Source organism: Quercus robur, chromosome 6 (genome assembly GCF_932294415.1).
Source record: "Quercus robur chromosome 6, dhQueRobu3.1, whole genome shotgun sequence".
Classification (NCBI taxonomy): Eukaryota; Viridiplantae; Streptophyta; class Magnoliopsida; order Fagales; family Fagaceae; genus Quercus; species Quercus robur.
In genome coordinates this window covers 1,444,170-1,458,280 of record NC_065539.1, presented here as the reverse complement: position 1 = coordinate 1,458,280, position 14,111 = coordinate 1,444,170, and the positions used below count along the sequence as shown (strand labels likewise).

At 47.2% G+C, this 14,111-nt stretch overlaps 1 non-coding gene across 1 annotated transcript; it reads right to left on the bottom strand.

Moving 5' to 3' along the window:
• Positions 1–111: 111 nt before the first annotated feature.
• On the bottom strand, positions 112–262 carry LOC126690674 (U4 spliceosomal RNA). Its single transcript, XR_007644711.1, has one exon. It is a non-coding gene; the product is annotated as a U4 spliceosomal RNA (small nuclear RNA).
• Between the last annotated feature and the right edge of the window lie 13,849 nt (positions 263–14,111).

Here is a 14,111-nt window from a genome sequence, read left to right as displayed (position 1 = left end):
ATCAAATGATTTTGTGAAACAGAAATGGAATAAAAACTTAATTTTATCCAAATATATAGCCCCAAGCAACTAGGGCCTCTTAAATAGTAAAAATTGAACTAAGAATTTTAGGGCTTTACCCCGGAGGGAGCCCTTCCAGAAATTCTCGAAGGCCTGAGCTGAACCCAGGCCTAAGAGGGGGTTTGGAAATAGTTTTCAACCAGCAATAGACGCGCCTCGGTTAGAACCTCACTAGCTGCGTCATTGCCCCAAGCGCAAAGATACTCTCACCACTTCCTAAGCTTTGGTTTTATATCCAACTCGACCTCCCGTTATTTTCTTCGCTTTCGGTGTGGGACTTCGACTCAACATCAAAGCGGTTGCTGTTTAAAAGTCCCGTTATTCTCTCATCTTTTGATTATTCATCGTCAAGCGAATAGTTCCAAGTTCAATGTTACTGATCGTGTATGCCTTATATGATTCCCAGCCAATCAATGAACCAGATTGGTGCCCAAATTTGAATTGTCTTCGCACACTTGAGCATGAGCTTTTTCTAGGCTTCGTCGCTCCCATCACTGTAGTGATGGACTTTTCATGGGCATTAAAATTACAAAAACCAACGGATTTATTTGATTTTTACATGCCTTGACCCACAATAAAATGTGAGTAGTTCTCATATCCCATTATTATTTCATGTATTTTCCCAATTATAATATTTGGTTTTTATAATCACGTGAAACTTTCAATTTTTGAAAAGGAAAATATATATATATTCAATACATGAGATACTTTCTTCTCATATCTAATTGTTAAAAAACTATTCCAAGATTAAAATAACACTACCGCAAAATATATTACAGCTTTCTAGGCAATAATTTGCAAATTAAAGCATTAGACATATATATACTAGTCATGATAGTTTGCCAACCAATATGAATGGTAAATAATTTGCAAAAAAGCATTAGACATATATAGACTAGTCATGATAGTTTGCCAACCAATATAAATTGTAAACCATAGAGCGTATTGTAATGTTGATCTAACTTTAAATTTATGAAAATAAGAACATGGCCTAGCAATATATGGATGGTATTTGACTCGTTGTGTGCATAGGATATCAAGAACGCGGTATCCAAATAAAATACTCAATTACCTACCAACAAGCAACAAACTGTGGCCTGATTGCATGAAGACAAATAAGCAATAAGCAATGAGGCTTCCTGTTTTGGAGTGAAAGTGAAGACACAAGCGGAGTGCGGAATTGCCCATTTCCTAGCAATTACTCGGAAATGGACAAGGAGGATCACAGGCCTTTAGTTTCTCTTTTGTTGGTGATAGTGAGTGACAAAATAAATTCACAATCTTCTAATGACATGTTGTAATTACAGGTGTGCAAAATATCCACTTAACCCGCCAATCGACCCGACCCACACCCGACTGGCCTACCCCGTGCCGGTCATTAAGTTAAGCGGTTTGGGTTGGGCGGATTAGACCCCCAAAATTGCGGATTGGATTGGGTTATGAATTAAAAAATTACCCACCCGCTACAACCTGACCTGCCCACTTAATTATACATACATAAATAAATATATATATATATATATATATATATGTAAGAACCAAGTGCAAGACTTCTGGACCTTAGGTCACTTGGGCTCACAATTTATTTGTAGTGGGCTTAAGTATTTCCTACAATGGGTCGTTCTCGGCAGAGAGACTCAAAGTAACACCCAGTTGGTACCCTCTCCTTCACTGTTTTCTCTCAATTTTTCTGAACCCCTTCTTCTCCCAACTTTCTTCTATTTATAGCCAAGGTTAGTGGGGAGATCATGATTACAGTCACCGTTAGTGCTACTGAAGGTCCAATGTTATCTGGTTAAAGTGGTTGTTTAGGTGAAAGGGCGGTGCAGCATTTATGATCTTGGAACTTGGTTCCATTTTCACCGATTATGTTCGGCAACTCACGTTCCCGTGCATATCATGACCTTCCCGGATATGACTCATGCGCTCTACTGGGAAAGATTAACCGGTCAACTCTGGGAACTTAATACCCAAAACTTGTTTTTACTCTAAGGCAGTTTCAAGAAGGGCATAAGGTAACTGGAACTTTCTGCTGGGCCTGCGCCCAAGGCCGGTATGGGCTTGGGCCCGGGTCCTAGATGGGTCTGGGCCCAAGGCCAATATGGGCTTTGGAAGCTCGGTGCCGTACAATAGCCCCCCCTTGATTCATACTCGGTCGCCGAGGAGAATCAAGGAGCTACCTGGGCCTTTTGACCTCGGGAATCTTCTAGCCTGGGACTTCTGGCTGTCACTTCTCATTAATATTCATCTCAAAAGACGCGCCGTTTCGCGGCGCCAGGCGCAGTCGTCATTATTGCCTGACGGTTCGTGAACCGAAATGGCGCGCAAATCGGTTACGCTTGGCATTCGTTGGTTCGCTCGTAGGCTGTGCCCATTTATTGCTTGATTAAGCGTTTCTTCTTCCCTCATTTCTTTTGGCTCTATAAATAGTCCTTCTCCAAACATCATTCCATTTTTCCTTCGCCTCTGATCTTTAGTGCCTACTCTCTGCCGACCACATTTCTGTGCGCTTGCTTGCTCAGCGTTCTTTTCCTCCTTAGAACCCAAAGTAAGTCTTTCTTCCCCTTCCTGTTCCTTCAGCTTTGTTTCTTTGAGTTCATTCTTGTAGTTTTAGGCTTTATAGATGGGTTATTCTTACCTTCTAGATACCCCGGCTGCTTTGGCCACCTTTAGGAGTAAATTTAGTATTCCCAATGACGTGGACGTGGCTTACTACCATGAGAGTGATATGGAACTCCACCGAGGGCAGGGCACAGCCTTCTTTCCTTTGATGTCCATTTTAGAAGGTGGGGTTAGGTTCCCGGTAGATCTCCTCCTGATAAGCACACTCACCTACTATGGGCTGTGCCCCGACCAGCTTCCCCCCAATTTTTACCGGGTAGTTAGTTGTGTCAGCCAGTTGAACCATACCTTTAACTTACAATTAAACCACCATGATATTAACCAAATGTACAGCCTCTGTGGGAGCAAATCCACAAATTATTACTTAAAGACGAGGGATGCTCGGGTACGGCTGATATCGTGCCTACCCGATTCGAACAGGAACTCCGCCGGGGAGTTCGTCAGGGTGCGCGGCAATTGGTTTGCCGAGGAGATCCCTTGCCCCCTCACACGGCGTGAAGTGGGTTCGTACCATCCCCTTCTTATAATTGTTTGAGTAAAAAAAATTTTTATTGTTATAAGCTAATGCGCCACCTGTTCTTTTGCAGACGGCAAAGTGTTTGTTTAGGATCTCAGAGCCGTCCACACCAGGGACTTAAACTTCGTCCTCCGTTCCGAGATCTACGTGCACTGGGACGGGCAACTCCGGGCCTCACACCTGATCCTCGGCGTGGAACCGGTTTACTCTACTTGGCAGCCTTTCAAGCAGGCGTTGATAGTTGACAGCCCCCTGCTATCGTACATAGACGTCCGGTACGTGAATTTCTTGCCGCCGAAACTTACAACCGGGGAAGCGAGGGAATTTGGTCGGCGGTTCACTGCCGCGGACGAACTAGTTCCCCTGCGAGACGATTCCGCGGAACGGGTATCTCGGCGCCTTAGAGAGAGAGCTCATGAAGCCATACAACAAGGGGATCAAGCCCAAGAGCAGCCCCATCCCGAGGATCCACCCGCCGAGCCTCAACAGCAAGTGATAGAAGCGGCTAACTTGCTAGCTGAAGCGATCCAGTCCGGTGCAAGAATGGTGGCAAAGAGAGTAATGACCCTTGACAAGTTCGTGCCTGGTGCCCGGCCGACCAACCAGCCCCCGCCTACTCAGGGTCGGGGTCCAGTGTCTCAGCCTCCTCCCCCTCCGCAGTCCGGACAGGCCCGTAAGAAACAGAAAGTAACCGAGCAACCTTCCACGGGCCCGGGGGATGCCGCTGTCCAGACTCCTCCCCGACCAACAGGGGGAATTGTTATCCGCGAGCCGCCAACCGAAGCTGGCACGGGGGGCGCGTCCTCCTCCCAAGTGGCTCCAGCGTGGGAGCCAAAGTTCCTTCTGGACGGCAAGCCATTGCCCTCTACCGCCTCTGTTCGGATGTGGGATAAGGGCGAGGGCGGCCATATTGCCCAAACCTTGGCCGGAGCTCTCCAACTTTCCGAGGACGTGCACGCCTTTGATGATGGGTCCGAGGAGTCCGTGGGGCGCCGGTTAGAGTGGCACGCCATTGCGGTAATTCTTTTGTCTATTTACTCCATGTAGATTTCCTTTTGTCTCTTTGCTAACCTTCGTGCTTGCTAGGCCGCTCAACTAGCTCACATTGTGGCTGCCCGGGCACGGGAGCTTGATGAGGAAAATGAGCGCGAGAAGGGGGCGCGGGAGTCAGCAGTGAAAACGGCTAAGGAAAAGCTGAAGATTGCTGAGGCTGCTGAGAAGAAGGCTGCTGCCGCGGAGAAGTTCCGGGCATTAGCCGAAAAAAGGAATGCAGAGCTCCTGGCCAAGCAAAATGAGATGGAGCTCAAACTAGCCGAAGCCCTCAGCCTCAACACTTCCCATGCCGAGGAGATAGCCGATCTCAGGGCAGGCTTGGCGGCCGCGAAGCAAAAGTGGTACGACGTAGGCTTTGCCGACGCCGAGAATTCCGCAGAACCGGTGGTGGCTCGGGCTCGGCATATGGGTTTCGAGGCCGGGTGGTTTGCCGCTCTTCAGGCAATGGGAGTTCTTGAAGATTCGCCGCTGAGAGACCCCGGCCAGATTCCATTTCCGAACCCTGTTCCCGCCGTCCAGAACGCCCCAGCTACTTTTAACGAGGAGGAGACGGCCAGTATGAGGGAGTTGGTTGAGCAAATCGATTCTCACGCCGAGCCCGAGGAGATGGAAGCCACGAGCATACCTACCGTGCAGGAGCTTCTTGGTGAGGGCCAGCCTTTTCCCCTGACCGTCCAGTAGGAAGTGCCACCACCGACTCAACCTCCCAGCTGATTTTACATTTACTTATTAGCTTATTTTTATTTTACTTTTATTTGCCTATGTCACCGGGATGTGGTGATTGAACAATTGCTTTAACTTATCGGTTTTATTTGCCCATGTTACCGGGATGTGGTGATTGAACAATTTCTTTTACCTGTTTAATTAGTAGTACGTTTTCTTTTTCCGTTTCAATTTGTTGAATGAAATTACATCTGTTTGTGCTTTGCTTGAATTATACCAGTGCTATGGCCGCTTAATAGAATGATACCCCCGAAAACCTGTTGTGCGGCGCTGTGTTTAATTTGAGAGCGCTATTGGACTTAGTTTTTGCAAAAGGGTTAGGTTTTTATCAGGTTTTGGTTTAACCGAGAATTGTGTTTACGTCCTTATAGATTTGATTGTAAAGTTCTCACCTACTCGGCGATATTGATCAAGCCGAGGGTCAGGTTTCCGTCCTTAAGATTTATTTGCAAGGTTTTAACCTTCTCGGCGATATTGATCGAGCCGAGGGTCAGGCTCCTGTTCTTAAGATTTATTTGCAAGGTTTTAACCTGCTCGGCGATATTGATCAAGTCGATGGTCAGGTTTCTGTCCTTAAGATTTATTTGTAAGGTTTTCACCTGCTCGGCGATATTGATCGAGCCGAGGGTCAGGTTTCTGTCCTTAAGATTTATTTGTAAGGTTTTCACCTGCTCGGCGATATTGATCGAGCCGAGGGTCAGGTTTCTATCCTTAAGATTTATTTGTAAGGTTTTCACCTGCTCGGCAATATTGATCGAGCCGAGGATCAGGTTTCTGTCCTTAAGATTTATTCGTAAGGTTTTCACCTGCTCAGCGATATTGATCGAGCCGAGGGTCAGGTTTCTGTCCTTAGGATTTATTCGTAAGGTTTTCACCTGCTCGGTGATATTGATCAAGCCGAAGGTCAGGTTTCTGTCCTTAGGATTTATTGGCGATCCTCTTGGTGTGTGGTTACAGGGTCAAAAACAGCACAGACAAAAAAGTTCATCATGCTCTTAATCTTAACAGAATACAAGTTTTGGCTTACATCGATGATTACGCGTAGAATTTCTTCAGGTTGTTGGCGTTCCATGGTCGGGGGAGCGGTCTCTCGTCCAGGTCCTCCAAGTAGTAGGCCCCTGCACCTGCGACGGTTGTGACTCTGTATGGTCCCTCCCAACTCTGAGCAAGCTTCCCTGCAGCCATGTCCCGCATGTTCCCCACTACCCTTCTTAACACTAATTCCCCGGCACTGAATTCCCTGGTCTTTACATTTCGGTTGTACCTTTGGGCCAGCTTCTGCTGATACTCGGCAAGACGTATGGTCGCGGCCTCCCTGCATTCTTCTAGCCAATCCAAATGCTCCATCATCAGGTCGGCGTTCTGTACGGGGTCAAACCCGGCGACCCGTGCACTGCATAAGCTCACCTCGGTTGGTATCACTGCTTCTACTCCGTATGCCAGAGAAAATGGGGTTTCCCCCGTGGATCTCCTGGGGGTCGTGCGGTAGGCCCATAAAACACTGGGTAGTTCTTCTGCCCATCTTCCTTTCGCTCCATCCAACCTTCTCTTGAGCCCGTTCAAAATAGTCTTGTTTACTGCTTCAGCTTGGCCGTTGCTCTGGGGGTATGCCGGGGTTGAATACTTGTTCTTGATGCCGAGCTCGCTGCAAAAGGTCCGAAAAGCGTTGCTGTCGAACTGTAGCCCGTTATCTGTCACTAGCGAATTCGGCACCCCAAACCTTGTAACTATGTTTTTCCACACAAATTTTTTCACGTCAGTATCCTGGATATTGGCCAAGGCTTCAGCTTCAGCCCACTTTGTGAAGTAATCCACAGCCACCAGTACAAATCGGCGGTTCCCCGTTGCTCGGGGGAATGGCCCGAGGATGTCAAGCCCCCATTGTGCAAATGGCCACGGGCTACTGACAGGATTTAGGTGTCCTGCCGGCTGATGGATCATTGGGGCGTGCTTTTGACATTGTTCGCAACTCCGAACGTATTCGGCGGCGTCCTTCTGCATCTGCGGCCACCAAAACCCCTGCGTCATTGCTCTGTGTGCTAAAGATCGTCCCCCAGCATGCCCGCCGCATACTCCTTCATGCAGCTCGGTTAGAAGCTCCTTGACTCTTTCAGGATGCAGGCACAAGAGGTAAGGGCCCGCGAAGGACCTTCTGTACAACTTTTGGTCCGAAGACAACCAGTACCTAGGAGCCATTCGTCGAATCTTGTTGGCCTCGGCCTCATCCTCTGGAACTTTATCTTCGGCAAGAAAGTCTATGATCGGGTTCATCCAGCATGGTCCGGCTACCGCCACCTGCGCAACCTCTACTCCGGCCTGGTCGAGAGCAGTCTTCACACAGATGCTTGGCTCCCTTATAAGTTCTATCGTGATGAGCCTCGGCGTGTCCTCGGTAGCCGATGAGGCTAACGTGGCAAGAGAGTCAGCATGCTTGTTTTGTGACCGGGCTACCTGGGATATCTTTACCGTTCCAAACTGACCGATAATTTGCTTTGCCGTACTTAGATAAGCTTTCATTCGGGGATCCCGAGCCTCAAAGTCCCCAGTGATCTGATAAACAACCAGCCGAGAGTCCGAGTAGATTTCCACGTCCTTTGCGCCCAGATGCAATGCTGCCCTCAATCCGGCCAGCAGGGCTTCATATTCGGCTTCGTTGTTCGAGGCTTTGAACCCCAATCTGAAGGAGTGTTCCAGTCGCATACCTTCAGGGGTGATTATGACAATACCAGCCCCGGCCCCCATAGCATTTGATGCGTCGTCCACAAATAATCTCCACGGGCGAATCTCCGCACTACAGATTACCTTGCCTTCATTCTTAGGTGTAAATTCCGCGATGAAATCAGCGAGAACCTACCCCTTCACCGAGCTTCTAGGTCGGTATCTTATGTCAAACGATCCCAACCGAGTCCCCCATTTAGCAATCCGTCCTGTGAAGTCGGATCTCTTCAACAGTGATTGCAATGGATACTCGGTGAGGACAAACACTGTGTGTGCCTGGAAGTAGTGTGGTAACTTCCTCGTGGCGTGCACCAAGGCCAAAACCAACTTTTCAAGAGGTAGGTACCTTGTCTCGGCATCGACCAAGGTCTTGCTCACGTAATACACCGGCATTTGCACTCCCCGGTCCCTTAGTAACACAGCACTTACGGCATGATCGGTGACTGCAAGGTACATAAACAGATCCTCCCCGGGCTCCGGGGCCGTCAACCTCGGCGCCTTTGCCAAATATTCCTTTAGTTCTCGAAAAGCTTCATCGCAGCTCTTGTCCCACTGAAACCCCTTCCACTTCTTCAGAAGTTGATAGAATGGCCGGCAGCGATTGGCAAACTTGGAGATGAATCGGTTCAGGGCGGCCAACATCCCAGTGAGCACTTGCACCTCCTTAGGATTGCTCGGTGGTTTGAGGCAATTCACGGCCTCTATTTGGTCGGGGTTAGCCTCTATTCCCCGAGTGGAGATCAGATAACCCAGGAACTTGCCAGCCCCCACTCCGAAAGTGCACTTTTCGGCATTGAGGCGCGGCCTGTGTCGTCGTAGTATCTCGAATACTCCCCGAAGGTCTTCAGTATGCAGCGACTCTTTTCTGCTTTTTACCACCATGTCGTCGATATAAACTTCAACCGTGCACCCAATTTTTTCCCGGAACATCCTTGTCATCATACGCTGGTAGGTGGCCCCAGCATTCTTCAATCCAAATGGCATGACCTCGTAGTGATAGTTTGCGTTCGGGGATATAAATGCTGTCTTCTCTCGGTCCTCGGGCGCCAAGGCAATCTGGTGGTAGCCTTGGAAGGCGTCCAGGAAGCTCATTCTTGGGTGCCCGTACGTGGCATCCACTAGCTGATCAATCTTGGGCATCGGGAATGGATCCTTGGGACACGCTCTGTTCAAATCGGTGAAGTCCACACAAACTCTCCATTTACCGCTCTTCTTCTTCACTACGACAGTGTTTGCTAGCCATCTCGAGAATATTTCTTTTATGACCCCGGCTTCCTTCAGTCGCTGGACCTCCAGGTTTACTGCAGCGACGTGTTCCTTTGATGCTCTTATCGGCTTTTGCTTTTTCGGGGGAAATGATGGGTCCACATTGAGTTTGTGAACAATGAACTCGGGGTCTACGCCGGGCACTTCATACGGGTTCCACGCGAAGACATCTATGTTCTGCAACAGGAACAACAACATCTCTACCCTTTCCCGGTCATTCATGCTTGTACTTATCTGGAAGTATTTGTCACTATCTGGGAGAATTCTTACCTTCAACATCTCCTCGGCAACATCCGTCCCATTTTCCCGGGGTATCTGTAATTGCTATGCAATCTCTTTCTCGGCGTGCTCAGCTTGGCCGAGCTGTTCCTTTTCCCACCGGACCGCGGCTACGATGCATTGCTTCGCCACCTGTTGATTCCCCCTTACCTCTACAACTCCGTACTCAGTAGGAAATTTTACTTTCACGTGAAGGGTGGACGGAACAGCCCCCATGGCGTGAATCCATGGCCTCCCCAGGATTGCGGTGTAAGGTGCGAATGATCGGACTACTATGAACGTAACTATAACTTCCTTGCCCTCCATGTCCACTGGGAGAGAGATTTGCCCCTCGGGAATCACAACTCTCCCGTCAAACGAGACCAACGGCGTGTCATACTTCGCCAAATCCTGGGTTTTTAACCCGAGCCCTTCGAAGAGGTCCGAGTACATAACGTCAGCCCCGCTACCCTGATCAATCATCACCCTCTTCACCAAGAATCCGCCTATCCGGGCTGTCACCACCAAAGCGTCGTCGTGAGGTTGGATGGTTCCTTCCAAATCATCTTCTCCGAACGAGACGTCCAGCCGTCCAACTTTCTTTTGCTTCTTGGATGATTCTCCCTCCGTGCAAGCCACTGTCATTACCCTTCTTGCCGCTGCTGCTCTTCTCGGTGCGGCATGAATGACGTTGATTACCCCCAGGGGTGGTGGAAGGGGATTCCTTTTCTGTTGGGCGCCCTACCCGGTCTCCCGGTCAGTGGAATCTGCTACAAATTCTTTCAAGTGCCCTGCCTTCACTAACTACCCGAGATGATCTTTCAATACCCTACACTGCTCGGTGGTGTGCCCCTTGTCTCTGTGATAGGTGCAGTATAGGCTTTGGTTCCTCCGAGATGGGTCGCCCCCCATTTTGTTCGGCCATCTGAAGAATGGCTCGTTCCTTATCCGTTCTAGTATCTTGTGCACGGGCTCTTTAAACAACACATTAACCCCTTCGATCTGCACCTCTGGTTCCTGCATTCTGAAGTCCCTTTTCGGCTTTGGCGGCAAGATGCTTTGCCGAGATCTCCCCGTAAAAGGAGCTTTCCCCCTGCTTTGCAGCCGATCATCCTCCAGGCGTTTGTACTCCTCTATGCGTCTCATCAGTTGCCTCATATCCTCCGGGGGTCTTCTTGTCAGCGACTCCCGCAGTTCAGAATCCTCGGGGAGCCCCATCCTGAAGGTGCTAGCCGCAATTTTCTCGTTTCCCCCATCAATCTCATTGTAGAGTTCCCAGTATCGGCTGGCATAACTCCGAAGGGTTTCCCCGACCCTCATTTTCATGGAAAGCAACGCGTCGACCTGTTGTTGCACTCGGCTGCATGTTACGAACCTGCTGCCGAACTCCTGAATCAGCTCGGCGAAGCTGTGTATAGAACCTTTCCGCAACCCATTGAACCATCTCAGTGCGGTAGAGCCGAGACTAGAGGGGAATACTTTACACATCAATGCATCGTTGTGCGCATGCAAAGACATCATGTGGATGTAATGACTGACATGCTCCACGGGGTCTGTCCTCCCCTCATAGGAATTGAATGGTGGACGCGTGAATCTGCTCAGCATGGGTGCCCGTTCAATCTCATCAGAGAATGGAGACCGGGCTGCCATCCGCAAGGCCCTGCTCATGGCGTCCATCGCGGCGTTGTGGTGCCGCCGCTCCTCTGGCGACTCTGACCCTTGGTTATCATATCCATGCGACCGAGAACGGTCCCGTCTACGACGCGTCTCCCGGGAGTGTCGACGTGACTCTTGAGAACGTGATCGGTCTCGGTGTTGTTGTGTAACAGATCGGCTGGAACCTTCCTCGCCACGGTTTCTCCTGGGTTGGGGGTTGTGGTTCCTTTCGTGGCGCCGACCCCTTGCTTCCAGCTCCAAGTCCATTACCAATCTGCGTAACCGCTCCAGCTCCCGGTCTCTATCATCATGTTGCCGATGTGCTGAGACGCTTGAAATCGTCCGGTGTGTCTGGGCCGATCCTTCTCCCAATCCGGACCTTTCCTCTCCTCTTGGATGCTCCCTATCCTCCAGCCGTTTCTGCCTTCTCTCCCTCCACGTCGATCCCCGAGAAGATCCTGCGGAATTGCTCGGAACGTGCCCTCCTGAACGCTCCTCAGACATCTCCCTTGCTTGAGTCTCACTCAAACCACAGTTTCGTAGGAGAGCCCCACGGTGGGCGCCAATTGTAAGAACCAAGTGCAAGACTTCTGGACCTTAGGTCACTTGGGCTCACAATTTATTTGTAGTGGGCTTAAGTATTTCCTACAATGGGTCGTTCTCGGCAGAGAGACTCAAAGTAACACCCAGTTGGTACCCTCTCCTTCACTGTTTTCTTTCAATTTTTCTGAACCCCTTCTTCTCCCAACTTTCTTCTATTTATAGCCAAGGTTAGTGGGGAGATCATGATTACAGTCACCGTTAGTGCTACTGAAGGTCCAGTGTTATCTGGTTAAAGTGGTTGTTTAGGTGAAAGGGCGGTGCAGCATTTATGATCTTGGAACTTGGTTCCATTTTCACCGATTATGTTCGGCAACTCACGTTCCCGTGCATATCATGACCTTCCCGGATATGACTCATGCGCTTTACCGGGAAAGATTAATCGGTCAACTCTGGGAACTTAATACCCAAAACTTGTTTTTACTCTAAGGCAGTTTCAAGAAGGGCATAAGGTAACTGGAACTTTCTGCTGGGCCTGCGCCCAAGGCCGGTATGGGCTTGGGCCCGGGTCCTAGATGGGTCTGGGCCCAAGGCCAGTATGGGTTTTGGAAGCTCGGTGCCGTACAATATATATTAGTTCAAATTGTTAAGTATTTAAAATTAATCAATTCACCTAATAAATTTTTACAACTAATCAATAATCAATTCCGTAAGGCTCTGTTTGGGAGTTCATAAAGGAAGGAAATGGAATGAAATGATCATAAGGGATGGAAAGGAATGGAATGGAATGAAATGTATTTAAGTAAGTGAAATGAGTGAAAAAAAAAATGGAATTGAATGAAATTAAGTAACCTTGATTGGATGTTTTAAAATAAAGGAATGAAAAGGAATGAAAATAAATATAATGTAAGTAATTTTGTTTGGGAGCAACATAGAGAAAATGGAATGGAATCATTTTATGAAAATATTACTCCCTCCATCCTTTTTTTTTTTTTTTTGTCCTCTATTCCATTTTAAGATGTTCCAAAATATTGTCATGTTTCCAAAAATAAAAGCCATTCCTATTATACCCCTATTAATTTACTAATTCAATTTTTTGATAAATTTTTTTAAGAGTAATTTTGGAAATTTATACATTTTTAAAAGGTAGACAAGATAATAAATAATATTCTCTTAAAAAGTTTGACTTTTCAACAGGACAAAAAAAGTGGGACGGATGGAGTTCTATTAGACCCCTATTTTAAAATAAAGAGTTGAATATACAAAGGTATTTTGGGAGTTTTAGTGAAAAAATCATTAAGGGTGTGTTTGTTTCATGTAAAATATTTTCCGAAAAGGAAAATATTTTTAAGTGTTTGGTTGCATTTCAGAAAATGTTGTGAAAAATATTTTCTGGTGTTTGGTTGTGTTGTTGAAAATACCATAGAAAACACATTTTCTACTTATTACTCACATTTTCTCAGCTGCCAAACAAATATATAATTTCATTCCTCAATCCAGAAACACAAATAAAACCTAGAAAAAAAAATTCAAAATCCGATTGCGACTAGGTTCGACGAGAGGCGAGATCACACGAAACCGATCGGTGCTGCGATCGCGATTGGCGCGAAGGTAAGATCACGATCGGGGACGACGATCTGGGTCGAGGACGATCGGTTTTGGGGTGCGACGCGATCGGGGACAACGATCTGGGTCGAGGACGATCGGTTTTGGGGTGCGATGCGATCGAGGACGACAATCTAAGTCGGGCTCTTCTGGGTTTTCTCTCTTCTTCCTCTCTCTCTCTCTCTCTCTCTCTCTCTCTCTCTCTCTCTCTCTCTCTCTCTCTCTCTCTCTCTCTCTCTCTCTCTCTCTACGCGCGAGCACGTCTCCCTCTCACTCAACTCTTTCTCTGTTTTCCAGAAAATGGGTATTTGAAGGTAAAATAAAAACGGAAATCAATTTACACCCGTTGACAGGCCAACTAAAAAGCATTTCCGAAAAATGCATTTTCCGTGTGTAACCAAACACCCTTAAATACGGAAAAGCATTTCCGAAAATGCTTTTCACCCAAAACAAACACAGCTTAAATCTAATTCTGTTCCCTCCTATTTCTTCCAATTTCGAGGGGAATGAAAATTTAAGGTTTTAAAAGAATAGAAAAGAATGGGTGTTCCTTTCTACCGATTCTATTCTCTCCTACTTAAACTCCCAATCAAGGGAATTAGTTTTTCATTCCCTCCATTAAAACTCTCAAACAAGAGAAGGGAAGAATATTCTAAAATGATTATTTTCATTCCTTTCCATTCTATTCTATTCCCTCCCTCCCAAACGAAACCTAAATAGAACTAACCTTCAAAACATTCCTTAAAACAAAATCTAAAAAGTCAACATTGAAACCCTAAACACCTCTACCTACCACCCATCCCATTTACTTCAACTGTATGTACAATATACACTTTTTGGCCCTAAGTCCCACTTTTTCTTCTCACCTTTCACTTTTGGCTTTCACCTTTAGCCATTGTCTTTCCCTTCCACTTTTTTCTTTAACCTTTTTGTAGCCTATTTCTTATCATTTCAATTCTTCACTGACAATCACAAAGGTATGTAATTGCCTTATTGTCTTATACTGTTTAAATATTTTTTGTCTTTTTTATTTCAGTTTATGTCATTTGATCCGTTTATATATTATAAAATGTGATATAATATTACAAGTAAA